Source organism: Budorcas taxicolor, chromosome 3 (assembly GCF_023091745.1).
Source record: "Budorcas taxicolor isolate Tak-1 chromosome 3, Takin1.1, whole genome shotgun sequence".
Classification (NCBI taxonomy): Eukaryota; Metazoa; Chordata; class Mammalia; order Artiodactyla; family Bovidae; genus Budorcas; species Budorcas taxicolor.
The window spans coordinates 795,718-811,007 of NC_068912.1; positions in this window are offsets into that span (position 1 = coordinate 795,718).

A 15,290-nucleotide genomic window follows, 5' to 3' on the forward strand; every position below is an offset into this window, starting at 1 on the left:
GACCACATGACAAGAGAGAACATGACAAAAAGAGAAATAAATGGAGGCAAAATGAAGATGAAATGGTAGGTAGAAGCCAGACCATACAGGACAATATAGTCTTATAGGTCAAAATATGAAGTATTCAATAATCCTAAAAATAATTGGAAAACGCCCTTTTGAAAAATCATTCTGCACTACTGAAACTATGTATAAAATAGATAACTAATAACATACTGTATAGCACAGGAAATTCTTTAAGGCACCATGGTGACCTGAATGAGAAGGAAGTCTAAATCAGAGGGAATATATGTATAGCTGATTTACTCTGTTGTACAGTAGAAACTAACACAACATTGTAAAACAACTGTATCCCAACAAAAAATTTTTTTAATCACCCTGGTTACAATAAAGAGACTATTAGAAGAATGCTAGAATAGATGTGAATAGACAAATTAGTAGACAGCTTCATTAGTCTGCATTAGTGAACAGCTCAGTCAGTAAAGAATCTGCCTGCAATGCAGGAGACTCGGGTTCAATTCCTGGGTTGGGAAGATCCCCTGGAGGAGAGCGTGGCAACCCACTCTGGTAGTCTTGCCTGGAGAATCCCATGGACAGAGAAGCCTAGCAGGCTACAGTCCATGAGTTGGTCACAAGAGTTGGATACAACTTAGCAACTAAACCACCACTAACTTGGACTATGTGTATTATTTCTCAGAATCACAAACATCACATTTACTACCCTGCCACAGTCGTTTCTGACTGTGACCCCATGGACTGCAACATGCCAGGCCTCCCAGTCCTTCACCATCTCGCAGACTTTGCTCAAATTCATGTCCATTGAGTTGGTGATGCCATTCAACCATCTCATGCCCTGTTGTCCCCTTCTCCTCCTGCCTTCAAACTTTCCCAGAGTCACAGTCTTTTCCAATGAGTCAGCTCTTTGCATCAGGTGGCCAAAATATTGGAGCTTCAGCTTCAGCATCAGTCTTTCCAATGAATATTCAGGGTTGATTTCTTTTAGGATTGACTGGTTTTATCTCCTTGCTGTCCAAGGGACTCTGAAGAGTCTTCTCCAGCACTACAGTTAAAAGACATCACTTCTTCAGTGCTCAGCCATTTTTATCATCCAGCTCTCACTCCCCTGCTATATAGTGATGATTTGAATCTAAAATGGTCTCCTTTAATTTTCACGGAGTACCTACAGTTCTGGGACTCAAGGAATTTTGACACCAACCTGTGTTTTTTTCAATGACTACCATTCTTTCTATAATTATAGAATCTCCATTTATAGCTAGTTAGCTGCTTCATTTTTCTATCCTAAGGACCTCACATGTTTTTATTCTCACCTTATTCAGAAACCCAGGATTTTGTGAACCATTTCCAGCTGTATCAGAGCTTTTGTGACGTGTGTGCTGACAGAACTGTATCCAGTGTTTTGGTACAAAAAAAAAAAAAATCCATGGGAAGATTTTCTGTTTCGTTTATAATACCTTCCCACCAATACCTATAAGGACTCCAAATTTCCTCTCAAGGTTGCAATAGGCAAGCTGAAGCCCATGATCATAAACACAATTTGGGTTGCTTTACACTCTGTGCTTGGTTTTCTACCACTTTTCTGACCATTTTTAAGATCTGGTTGAATTTCCCTGCACTTTTACATCAGCTCAGAATTTTTACTTTTTAGGTGAACTTTACCTCATCTATAAGTTCCTTAATTTTATATGTAATCACTCGAGGAATATTTAAGAGAATACTAAAATAGAAGCAACCTCAACTTTGATCCTCAATGGACCTCATTATCTGGCATATTCCCTTATTTCTTACTTTAATTCCCAAAATACAATGATAATTTATAACAGAAGAGTTTTACTTGCTTGTTTGGAAAATAAAACATTTCTATATAGAAACTTACAAGTGGTTTTTGGAAGTATCCCCCATCAGTTGGTTAGCTTATCTACCCCCTAAATCAAGTTCTTTGATGTTCTATCTAGAGGCCAACATTCTCTCCCTTTTTCCTAAATTAGGTTTAGGATAAGTGTAAGTCCAGAAAACAGAAGTATGACTTCCATGAAATAGTCCAGAAGAAAATAAAAGTAGGTTTTTATTAATAACTCACTTATGTGTATATATATATGTCTAATGAGAAATATCAATAACCTCAGATATGCACATGACACCACCTTTATGGCAGAAAGTGAAGAGGAACTAAAAAGCCTCTTGATGAAAGTAAAAGAAGAGAGTAAAAAAGTTGGCTTAAAGCTCAACTTTCAGAAAACGAAGATCATGGCATCCAGTCCCATCACTCCATGGGAAATAGATGGAGAAACAGTGGAAACAGTGTCAGACTTTATTTTTGGGGGGCTCCAAAATCACTGCAGATGGTGATTGCAGCCATGAAATTAAAAGACGCTTACTCCTTGGAAGAAAAGTTATGACCAACCTAGATAGCATATTCAAAAGCAGAGACATTACTTTGCCAAAAAAGGTCCATCTAGTCAAGGCTATGGCTTTTCCTATGGTCATGTATGGATGTGAGAGTTGGACTGTGAAGAAGGCTGAGCGCCGAAGAATTGATGCTTTTGAACTGTGGTGTTGGAGAAGACTCTTGAGAGTGCCTTGGACTGCAAGGAGATCCAACCAGTCCATTCTGAAGGAGATCAGCCCTGGGATTTCTTTGGAAGGAATGATGCTGAAGCTGAAACTCCAGTACTTCGGCCACCTCATGCGAAGAGTTGACTCATTGGAAAAGACTTTGATGCTGGGAGGGATTGGGGGCAGGAGGAGAAGGGGACGACCCAGGATGAGATGGCTGGATGGCATCACTGACTCGATGGATACGACTCTGCGTGAACTCCGTGAGTTGGTGATGGACAGGGGGGCCTGGCGTGCTGCGATTCATGGGGTCGCAAACAGTCGGACGCGACTAAGCGACTGAACTGAACTGAATGAGAATTTTAAAATTATATATATATATAACTAAAAGATGTTTTTAAAATGTACAGCTCAAGCATTTTATCTAAGTTACTAAATATTATGGTATCTTCTAATACTAAATTCCCAAGCAAAAGAATTCTAAGGCCCAACAACTACTCTTTTTATGAGGAAGAATGAAAACAAATTTTACCTTGTATTTATAGATATATTCACAACACACAAGTTTTTTTTCTGTTGCATGCAGCTTTGATATAACTGGAGAAAAGATGTGAAATAAAAAGTAAACGTTGAAGGTGAGCAAAAAAGTCAACAACAACAAAAAAACACAGGGAAGGAGGCTAAATAAGGTCATTATTCTTATTAGTCAAAAGCTTAAGCACCATAAAAAGCATAAAAAGGTCATTTGTGACTATGATAGAATCACATAGTTGACAGGAAGGGATTTTTGCTTCCATTCATAGCAAACCAAATAATCTGAACTAGCCTTCATCCTGAGGACAAACAGAAAATCTGAACAAAATGTAATTATCTACTTTGAAAGCATTAGAGAGCCAACAAAACAGTAAGGATTTATAAAGTCGAGACAGGAAAGAAGACAGAGACTGGAAAAGTGATATAACTGTTTGGAGTGCTTTTTCTAGGAAGGTTTTGCTGATTCCAAAAGGGTCTAGCAAACACTTCTGAAGGCTTCCTGAATCTAGTTCAGGGCAGGGAGACTAGGACACAGGGAGGAGATTCTCCTTTTCTTGGGTTTGGCCTTGAAGATCTGTGCACTGGGAAACAGAGTTAAACCAAGAGTAACTTATCTATCAATCACCTTGAAATTACCCTGAGTGACAGTATTCCCAGCTACTCAACAGAAGCTAATATAAATTATCTCTGGAAAATATAGGCTTCAAATTATGTCCACAGAGCTTTCTGTAAAGCTCTTCCTAGCATGCAATAGTCAGGCAAATAAGGGAAACGTGACAACACAAACAAAACCCATAAATCCCAAGACACTAGAAAGGGAACTATCGGGGCCTTCAGATAATAGATGCATAGATTCAACAGATACATGCTGACCATTTTCAGGGAGATAAAAGATAGTGTGGGGATTTTTCAGCAGAAAACTGGGAACTATTTAAATACTAAAGAGAAATTTTAAAACTAAAAATACAACTGAAATTAAGAATTCAGTGTGGATAAGTTCAACATAGAAGAGACAGCTAAAGAGCAAATGAACTGGAAGAAGTCATAAGATAATATCTAGAATTAAATATGAAGAAACAAAAGAACTAAAAGCACACAGAAAACAGGGTAAGAGACATAAAGTGAAACTATCACACTGATTACAGTCCCAGAAGGAAAGGAGAAAAATAATGGAAGAGATAAAAGCTAATATTTTTCCAAAACTAATGAAAGACATTGAGCTAACAGTTCATGAAGCCCTAAAAATTCTAAAAACATAAAAAGAAATGAACATCTAAGAATGTCACAGTAAAATACTGAGTACAGAGGGCAGGTGGAAAAAATAGATTGCCTTCAAAGATGTACTGATTATCATAAAACTGACTTCTTAACGGACACAATGAAAGTAACAGACAATGAAAATTCTAAGAAGGCTGGCAGAGTAGAAAGCACCAGGAATCTGCCTCCCCACCTAGACAACTACATTGGCAGAATGTGTCTGATATAACTATTTCGGAATTCTGGGGTCTGTTGAAGGCTTGCAACTTTGAGGAGAAGGCTTGAACAATAAATTGTGGTCAATTTCAGCTCTAAGCACAGTAGCACCTACCCATGACCCATCCCCACCCAACTGGAAGGCAGCCGTGCAGTGTTCCTGAAACAGTTTGCACACAGCTTATGGGAGCTAGGGTAGTAAAAGGGACTTACATGTGGATTCGAGCAGACAGAAGAATCAGTGAATTGAATGTAGGACAGTGGAAATTATCAAGGCTGGGACAGGAAGAAAAAAGATTGAAGAAAAGTGACCAGAGTCTAAGGAACATTTGGGATACCAGCAAGCGGGCCAAAGTATGCATTGTAGGTTTCTCAGAAGGAAAAAAGACAGAGAAAAGGAAAGAGAAAATATTTGAAAAAATAATGACTGAACACTTCCCAAATTTCATGAAATACATGAAACATCCAAGCCCAAAAACTCCAAGTAAAGTGAATTCAAAGAAACCCACACCAAGACACAGGATAATCAAACTTTTAAAAGCCAACAAAGAGCAAATATTGACAGCAGCAAGAGAGAAGCTAATCATCATAAAGGATTCTCAATAAGATCCTCAATGAGATTTCTCATCTGAAACTTGGAAGGCCAGAAGACAGTAGGCCAAGATAGTTAAAGTACTAAAAAAACTGCCATCTAAGAATCATGTTCAGCAAAATTAACCTTCAAAAGTGAGGAAGAAATCTAAACACCCACAGATAAACAAAACCCGAGAGAGTTCATAACTATTAGACCTGCCTACAAAAAGTTCTCAAAGATGTCCTGGAAGGAGGCCTGAAAAGATACCAGACAACACCTCAAAGCCATACGGCAAAATAAAGACCTCAATAAATGCAAAGACCTAGGCAACCATAAAAGATAGTTTTATTGTAACAACTGTTTGTAATTGTACTTATTTTCTACATGACTTTAGAGACTAATTCATTTAAAGTAGAAAAGCAATTATCAAGAAAGTATAAAAGACTATATTATTATGACTTTGGTTTGTAACTCCAAATTTTGTTTTCTACAAAATTTAGGGCAGTAATACATTTTTTAAAATTATTAGTTTATGTTTTCAGGCACACAATAATAAAGGTGTAATTTTATGACACTGACAACCAAAAGAAGTGTGGATAAGAACTATAAAGAAATACAGTTTTTATTTGTTATTGAAGGTAAACTGCTACACAATCAAATTAGAATATATTCAAATTTATACCTTTAGGATGTTAAACATAATTTCTATGGGTAACCACAAATAAAACTGTCCAGAATAAGTACCAAAGGAAATTAAGAAGATATTTAATATTTCACTCCAAAAAATACCAGTTAAGCACAAAAGATGATGAACATGCAGAAAATGAGGGACAATAAAGCTATAGAGCATATAGAAAAGAAATGGTACAATGACAGATCTAATTCTTCCCTGATAAACAATTATGAATACTCTACATGTAAATCTACTAAACTTTCCAATCAAAAGACAAAATCTGGTAGAATGGATCTTAAAAAAAAGTGTGATTCAGCTACATGCTATCTACAAGAGACTCACCTGAAAGCCAAAGTCACACACAAGTCAAAAGTAAAAAGATGAAAAATGATATTTCATGCAAATGGTAATAAGAAAGCAGGAATGGTTATACTCATAGCAGCCAAAACAGACTTTAAAGCAGAAAGACAAAGAATTACATTATGTATTAATGAAAGACTTAATACAGCAAGAGATGTAACCACCATAAACATTTATGCACATAATGACAGAATGAATATCTATGAAGTAAAAACTGACCAAACTGAAAAAAAGAATAAACAGTTCTACTATAATAGTTGGGGATTTTAGTATCTCACTCAGTAATAAACAGAACCACCAGCCAGAAGATAAGGAAATAGAGGACTTAACACAATAAACTAATGAGATCTAACAGATATATACAGAACACCAACCAACAACAGCATAAACATTCTTCTCATATGCACAAGACATTTTCCAACATAGTCCATATATTAGGCCATGAATTAAGTCTCGATAGATTTTAAAAGACAGATATCATACAGAAGATCTTCTCTGACCAGAACAGGATTAAGTTAGAAATCAATAGCATAAAGAAAACTGGAAAATTCACAGATTATGGAAATTAAACCAAAAAAATCACTAGGAAAGAGGCTTGTGGATACAGTGGAAAGAGAGGGTGAGACGAATTCAGAGAGTAGCACTGAAACAAATACATTACTATATGTAAAATAGTCAGCGGGAATTTGCTGTATGATGCAGGGAGCTCAAATCTGGTACTCTGTGACAACCTAAAGGGGGGGTGGGGGGGGGTGGGGAGGGAGGTAGGAGGAAGGTTCAGGAGGGAGGGGACATATGTATACCTATGGCTGACTCATGTTGTTATATGGCAGAAACCAACACAGTATTGTAAAGCAATTATTCTCTAATTAAAAACATATTTTAAAAAAGAACGAAAAATAGTTGAACAAAAATGAAAACAAAACATACCAAAACTTATGGGATGCAGCAAATGCAATCCTGGAGGAAATATACAGCTATAAAAACGCTTACATTAAAAAACGAAAAAGATCTAAAACCAACAGCCTAACTTTACAACTTAAGGAACTAGGAAAAAAAGAACTAAACTCAAAGCTAGCTAGTAGTAAAGTAATAAAGTAAACTAATATAATAAAGGTTAGAGCAGAGATAGAGAATAGAGAAACAATAGAAAAAAATCAATGAAACAAAAACAACAGGTCAAAAGACTGACAAAAAGATCAACAACAAATAAAGCTCAATAAGATCAACAAATCTTTAGTTAGATGAACTGTGAAAAAAAGAGACAACTCAAAATATTAAAATGAGATATGAAAGTAGGAGCATTACGACCAATTCTACAGAAATAAAAAGGATTAAGAGAGTACTATGAACAATTATTGGATGATCTAGTTTAAATGAACACATTTCTGGAAACGTAACACTTGGTATTCCTCTACCAAGACTGAGTCACAAACCAATATAAAGTCTGAATAGACCTATAACTAGTAAGGATGTTGAATCAGTAATCAAAAATATTCCCACCAAGAAAAACCCTGGACATGATAGATTCACTATAATTCTGCCAAACATTTAAAGAAAAACTAATCCTTCACAGACTTTTCCCAGAATGTGAAGAGGAAGGAAGACTTCCTAAATCACTCTACGATGCCAAACATACTATTTAAAAAACTAGAGACCAATATTCCTTATGAACATTGATGCAGAACTGCTCAAAACAAGCAAACAAAAAAAGCCCCAGGAAACCAAATTCAGCATCATATTGAAACACAAACACAGGAATACTGTGCAGCCATAAAAAAGGAAATCCTGCCATTTATGGATAAATGAAGGCAGATAGAAAAAGACAAATACCATGTGATCTCACTTATATGTGGAATCTTAAAAATAAAACTGACAGAAAAAGATTCAGATTTATAGTTACTATTTATAGATTTATAGACAGGGATTGGGAAATGGGAAAACTAAATGGGTAAAAATTACAAACTTCCAACTAGAAGATCAGTAAGTGTTGGGGATATAATGTACAACATGATAACTATTGTTAAAACTCTGTATATCTGAAAGTTAAGAAAGTAAATCCTAAAAGTTCTCATCACAAAGGAAAAAAATATATTTTTTTCTTGTTTTGTATATGTATGAGACTATAGATGTTAACTTATTGTGGCAATCAATTCAAGATGTATATAAGTCATTATGCTATATGCCTTAAACTTATATAGTGCTGTTATGTCAATTATATCTCAATAAAATTGAAAGAAGAAACTCTGAAGCAAACCAAAGAAGTGACACTATAAAATCAGAATACTGGTCCCCTTTTTGAAGAAGAGATATAGGAAATAATACCTGGAAAGGAGCATTTGGGAACTTTGGGGTGATGGCAATGTTCTATTTCTTGACCTGGGTGGTGGTTAGACAATCATTCTATAATAATTCATTGAGCTATACATTTTTGTCTCATATGTTGTTTTTCCACGTATATTTTATTTTTTAATGCTTTAAATAAGCTATTTTTAAAAAGCTAATTGAATGGATAATTAAATTCAATTATAATTTACACCATCTCACTCAATTTATAGAAGTAAACAAAATTAGTAAGGTTAGAATTTAAATAATACTATTTTGTTTGTTTGTTTAATAATATTTAAATAATACTATTAACCAATTTGATCAGGTTATCTATAGAGTACTCCACACAACCAGTGCTAAATGCAATTCTTTTCAAATATACATGGAACATCCATCAAGACAGACTATATGCTGGGCCATAAAACAAGTCCCAATATACTTAAACACATTAAGATAATATAGACTATGTTCTCTGACTACAACAGAATTAAACTATAAATCATGAGCAGACCTCCAGAAAATCCCCAAATATCTGAATATTAAACAGACTTGTATATAATCAATGAACCAAAGAAAAAAATCAGAAAAATAAAAAATATATTGGCCTGAAAATGAAAACACAATATATCAAAATTTGCGAGACGTAGCTAAAATAGTCTTTAGAGAGAAATTTACAGTATTAAATTATATTACAAGAGAAAGATCTAAAGTCAACTATTTAAATGTCTAACTTTTAAAAAGCTAGAAAAGTAATATAAATCCAAAGGAAGTATAAGAAAGCAAAGAAGAAATGTAAGAAATCAATTAAATAGAAAACAGACAACCAATGAAACTGAAGCTGGTTCTTTTATTATAAAATACAACACATCACAAAAGTACACATGCAGGGACTTCCCTGGTGGTCCAGTGGTTAAGAATCCACTTTCCAATGCAGGGGACACAGGTTCAGTCCCTGCCTGGGAAACTAAGATTCCACATGCCATGAAGCCCATGTGCCTCAACTACTAAGCCAGCACAGTGTACCTAGAGAGAAGCCTGTGCACTTCCATGGAAGATCCCACCCGCAGGCTGCAATGATGAACCTGTGTGCCACAACTAAGACCCAGTGAGGCCAAAAAATATGAATATTCTTCTAAAAGAGCACATACACAAAAAATACGAAGTGCAATGATTACCCATGAACACCCTGTAAGGACCACTTGGTCAAGAAATAGAATACAATCAGCACCCAGGGTCTCCCTACACATTCTGTTTCTTCTCAATCATTAACCTCTCCATCCTTCTCAAAGCAATCACTATCCAAACTTTTATGCAAATAACTTCCTTGCTTTCATTATAATTTTACCACTTAAGAATACATCTTCAAAATCTAGGATTGAGTTTTACCTGTTTTTATTAACTTCATATAATGATGATATATTACTATTAGATGTGTTTGCTTGCTAGTCACATATTTTCTTAAGTTAAATGTCTGTTCAAATCTTTTTAACTGAGCTGTCTTTTGAAACAATCAATACAACTGATAAACTTCAAGCTAGACTGATCAATATAGACACAAATAATCAGTATCAGCAATGAAAGAACTGACATAACTACAAGTGCTACAGACATTAAAAGAAAAAGGAAATATTATTAAAAACCTTACAGTAATTAATTTGACAACCTGGTTTACACAAAGCAACTAATCCAGAATAACCACTTGAAATTTCTTACATTTCAAAACCTTTAGAACTGTCCAAAGATCTGTATGTATCCTAAGTCATTTGAAAAAAGGATAAACATATCAGTTTATCTCAAAACACATCTTTAAGTACCTATGATATGTGCTACCATTAAAGGTTCATCTCAAAGACATGGTCTTTTCTCATAGTCATGCAGTCTTCATTTGGCTTAGTGACTCCTGGAAAAACAAACATGAATAAGAGACAGCACAAGATTTATTAAAGATCATAATGCTCTCATTTATTAGCAAAAAAAAAAAAGTTTTGTGGTATTTGGGGGGAAAACAGCTTGCTTAACAGTAAAATTCTTTCTCTTTGAAAGGAGTTAGTAAAAAGAAAACAATATGCATTGTATGAAATAGGATCTCAAGGTAGGAAAAACAACACAATATATATTTTTGATATAAAAATTTAGGTATGCCATCAGCAGCATTCAAAATTAGCTGAGTATCTATACAATTATAAAAATTGAATTTTTAACGAAGTGTCTTAAAAGCTTATCATATTAGAACAGGCACAATGTTCTGTAGGCATATAAACTCCCCACGAGCTTTTAAAAATCTGTCATCTCAACCGCACAATCAGAATGTACAAAGCAGCAAAAGATCATAGTTCAGAGGTTTTAATTGTTTTTCCTTGTTCAAAGTGGCTAAGTCAAGCAAATATATTGAAAAAGGCAAAGAAAGCACTTTTCATAGCATTAAGACCACAAAATTGCATGTAAACTATGGTTCTCCTTTAAGACACTACAGAAGTATAAGGTTCATCTGTACTTAAGGTACATTAACCTCTTCTTACAGTTTGGAAGTTCAACAGGCAGAAAGCAACATTCTGCCCAGTTTGAGTCTCCATTTGGTCTCAAAGGATGGCTCCCACGGATCCACAATGATATTATATCTAGGCAGCCATTTATATCAGGGAATTTTTGCCTATGCTATGTCTATTTTTTGGTGGTATTTATTAAGTGTAATGACCACCGTAGCAATTATACTCCAATAAAAAAATGTAGTGACATTGTTCTGAAAATACACATCAGTAGTAGTTATTTATTACAATGCTGTGGGTTGTTTATTACAATGCTATGGATTGACCTTTCACTTCAAATAGCCATGCTCCTTCTGCCTAGTGAACATACTCTTCCCTGCTTTCAGTTCATTCCATCTATAGAAAATGCTGTATATTTTCAAGCTCATCATCAGTTTATCAGCTCCAGCTAAAAAAGAACATAATTTTATTCAGTCAGTTTACATCAACAAAGGCACTGATGGTTCCTGGGCTCTGCTCACAAGCTCTGTAGCAAAATCTCTGCTTTGTGAAGTGCTTTGTGAAGCCAAGGGGCAGAAATCTGAGCCATCAACCACAAAGCATAAGCGTACCAGGGCCTTAGGAGTGTTATCAAGGCATTTAGGGTAGAACTAGATAACTGAAAAGTGGGACTAAATACCCCAAGTAAACTGGGCAACTACACCGCATAGCACTCTTCACTTGACCAAAAACCCTCAACATCTCAGAGTTTCATAAAATTATAAAGAGAAGGTACATTAAAGTCACATGATTTAACTTTCCAACTTCTTAAATAAAAATTGGCAAAAAAAAAAAATGTAGACTTTTAAATGTAAATTCTTTTGTTAATCTTTTCAAGAGCTACACACATATAAATCTGTATTTAACATCAGGTGAAAGTCTATTCACTTTTTTAAAAATGCTAACTGCAAGGAAACTACTGCATATCTAAAAACTTAAGTCTTGGATTTTAAAATCAAAAGAATGATGCCTACTATCTAGGAAAATGACTTTATAAACCTTAAACACTGATTTTGTTGTTTTTATTTGCTTAAAATGAAGTTTAAGGATGGGTTGTGAACTCTGAAGTATCTGTAATTCTGCAGCTGACTCTAGTCAGAAGTTATCTGAGGAAAGAGATGAGAAAACAAGCCTTGTATAGGCAACCCCATACAAAAAGAATACCGAAGTCACAGGGCTGCAGTTTCATTTTCTAATTCATTCCACCAAGTCTCATCACGTGTGTTGTAACACGTCACTCTCATGGAGATACCAAAAGCAGAAGCAGCCAAACCAGTGCCCCCACACCATTTTTTTTTTAAGGTATGACCCTCTACTTAATTATCTTTCCTAATAGAAGTATCCAAAAGTAATTTTAGATCCATTTCATGATTATATTTCTTGCTTCTGAGCATATACTGATTAGGGTAGCACTCAGGTGGATAATCCACAATCACCACACAGGAGTGATTCACAGAAGCTCCAAGCACTGATAATGAGGCCAATGAGAATGCTCAGCCAGACAGAGTGTTTTGCTCCTTCCCAGAGACAAGACAGTCTGTGAAAGGGAAAGAGGAAACCTTAGGCCAGGTCTCAGCAGCCTATAGCCATGGGCACAGGCACGCAGAGAAGTTGGAGAGCCAGAGGCCACCCTGAACACATCAGGCAAAAGTAAAGAACTCTGAGACAGGAGATGGGGGGCAATGAGTTAGTAAACAAGCTAGCCCAGCATCAGACAAGCAGTTTCTAAGGGGCAGGGAAACCTAAGAAGCCAGGCCTCCAGGACTGGAGAGCAGTGCTGCTCCCAGCACAGGGGTCACATGCCAACACAGCCAAGGAAGAGGGTTCAGGCCAGCCTCCCACCCAGCTGCTGGAAGCACCACCTTGAACAAACACATTTCTTGTCTACAAAAGAGCCACCTCAATGGCTCCCTTCATTCCAAAATGCAAAGATCTAACCCAGCAATGAACAGGTAAGGTGGAAGGCAGAGGGGCAGGGAAACAGACCATGAACAGCCACAGGATCTAAAACCCTAACTCTCCACTCCTTGTCTCATCCATGGGTTGCTTTTAACCGGCACTGTGGCTTGGTAACAGATCTCAGTACATTTGAAATGGGCACCTACAATCTGGCAGACAAAGACAAGTAGGGAAGCAACCAAAAGGTAAGGCAGCAGAAAGAAAAATGTAGGAGTCTGGGAAGATCCTGGAAGGCAAGATCACCCATGAGCTGATAAGGTGTTGGAATGGACCTGTCTGAGCAAACTGGCCACAGGACTCAAGAGTAGACAAAGTAGGAGCTTGTAGCTAAGAACTGGCGTCCTCTGCCGGTGAGATCTGGTACAGACCCTTTATCCTTTCTGAGGCTGTTTCTTGTCTAACAATAGAGACAAGACTACTAGTCTACGGTAACTCACTCTAGTATCCTTGCCTGGAATATCCTATGGACAGAGAAGCCTGGTGAGCTACAGTACGTAGGGTCGCAAAGAGCCAGACACGACCCAGCGACTAGCATACACTGCTAGTCTAGCAAAGTTACTGTGAATATTCAGTGAGATGTTGCATGGCGATGTCTATAGTGCCAGACACAATCTACAAAATAAATTTTTTTAGATAAGTTAATGACCAGAGACATTCACCCTGTCACCTTCAATGGTCATCCATTATTGTCAGGCTTAAATAATAATACCCACCTTTTACTGAGATGTTTACCTATGCTGGGCGCCCTGCTAAGCACTTGACATATTTCTCATTGACATCCTGCAATGATCCAGCAGCAACTATCCCCATTATTTTTAAACAGATGAGCAACGTGAGGACCAGAGGTTAAGGAGCTTGTTCAACTTGACACTAGCATGTGATTGAGCCACAACACACCCAGACCTGTGTAACTTCATAACCCACATTAACCACCACTACATCATACAGGCCAGGTGACCTCGTAACCTCATGTCTCACAAAGTCCAAGTCTAGCCTCTGAAAAAGGTACAGAGGGGTCAGCCACAGAGATCCTGTGGCTGTTTGTGGCCTTCAGGCTAGTTGAAGCTTACAGTGAGACCAGGTTAGCTTCACATTAGCTTTAAAGAGAAGAAACAATGAAGACTCCTGACTTCCTTCTGGCCCCATTCAGGGCCCTTCTGAGACCTGAGCAGTCTCCTGGAAGCACCTGGCATGTGAAGGTAACCAGATGGTAGTATATACTTTCCACTTCTAACTGAAGGTGTATTAGGGGTCTCAGCAAAAGACAGGATGCCCTTAACAGCCTAGAAAGGACCCAGTAACATTGGTTCCTCACTCTGGCACCATCAGGCCTGTTCATACCTTCCCCAGATCAGAAGAAAAGCCTTGCCAGTCTGAGGTCTCAGCTACTTCAGAAAAAAAGAATTCAGCAATTAGCAAGCAAGGAGACAAAAGGTGGAACACTGCGTTTGGTTTGGAGGCTCCCAGAGCAAGAGCCTGAGTGGACAGGCCAGACCTGAAAGAAGAAAAGAAAGGCAAACCCAAATTGACTGGCTTTGAAGGAGACTTTGGAGGCCCTGCAATGCCAAGAGCTCTGATGATCAATACAGGACATTCTGATGGTCATGCAGCAAGGAGGGGCAAACAGACACAAAAGAACTGATGAAGAGGCCACAGATCCAGGAGGAAGCTTCCCACAGGGAGACGAAGCAGGAGAAGATACAGTGATGTAGAGGACTGGGGCCGGAAAAAGAACAAGCTTGCTGATGACAACGGGAAAAATAGTTACAGGAGATATCACCAGAGCCACATCCAGAAATGCGGGTTACCAAGGGGACTGAAGCGGGGGCACCCAGGCTCAGGGCTCAGTTCTGCCATCAACTCTGATTTTGGGTAGATCTAGTAACTTCTCTGAGCCTTGATTTGTTCAGACTGCCAAGTAGGTTAACAATCTCTGCTTCATCACAAGGCTCTTACCAGGACTAGACAAGATCAGGGACACGAAAGCAGTCTGTCTGTGATCAGGCTTCAGGCTGTGATGTGGCCATTTTGCAGCCCCCGGTGTCTTCTCCCACTGTTTCCAGCACAGGCTCCAGTGCAAAACACTGGGACTGTTTAAAGGTCACTGGGTAGGCATGCCTACTTTCTGCTGGCTCCATGGTTGGGCTTTTCTTCCCACCTACTCTCCCCTGGCCCCATTCCAGGGCAGAATGGAAAATAAAATCGGTTTAAAAGCAAACATTTACAAATAATGGTGGTGGGGGCGGAACACAGCAGAGAGCAGCATGGTTTTCCACCTCCTGCTGGCTCC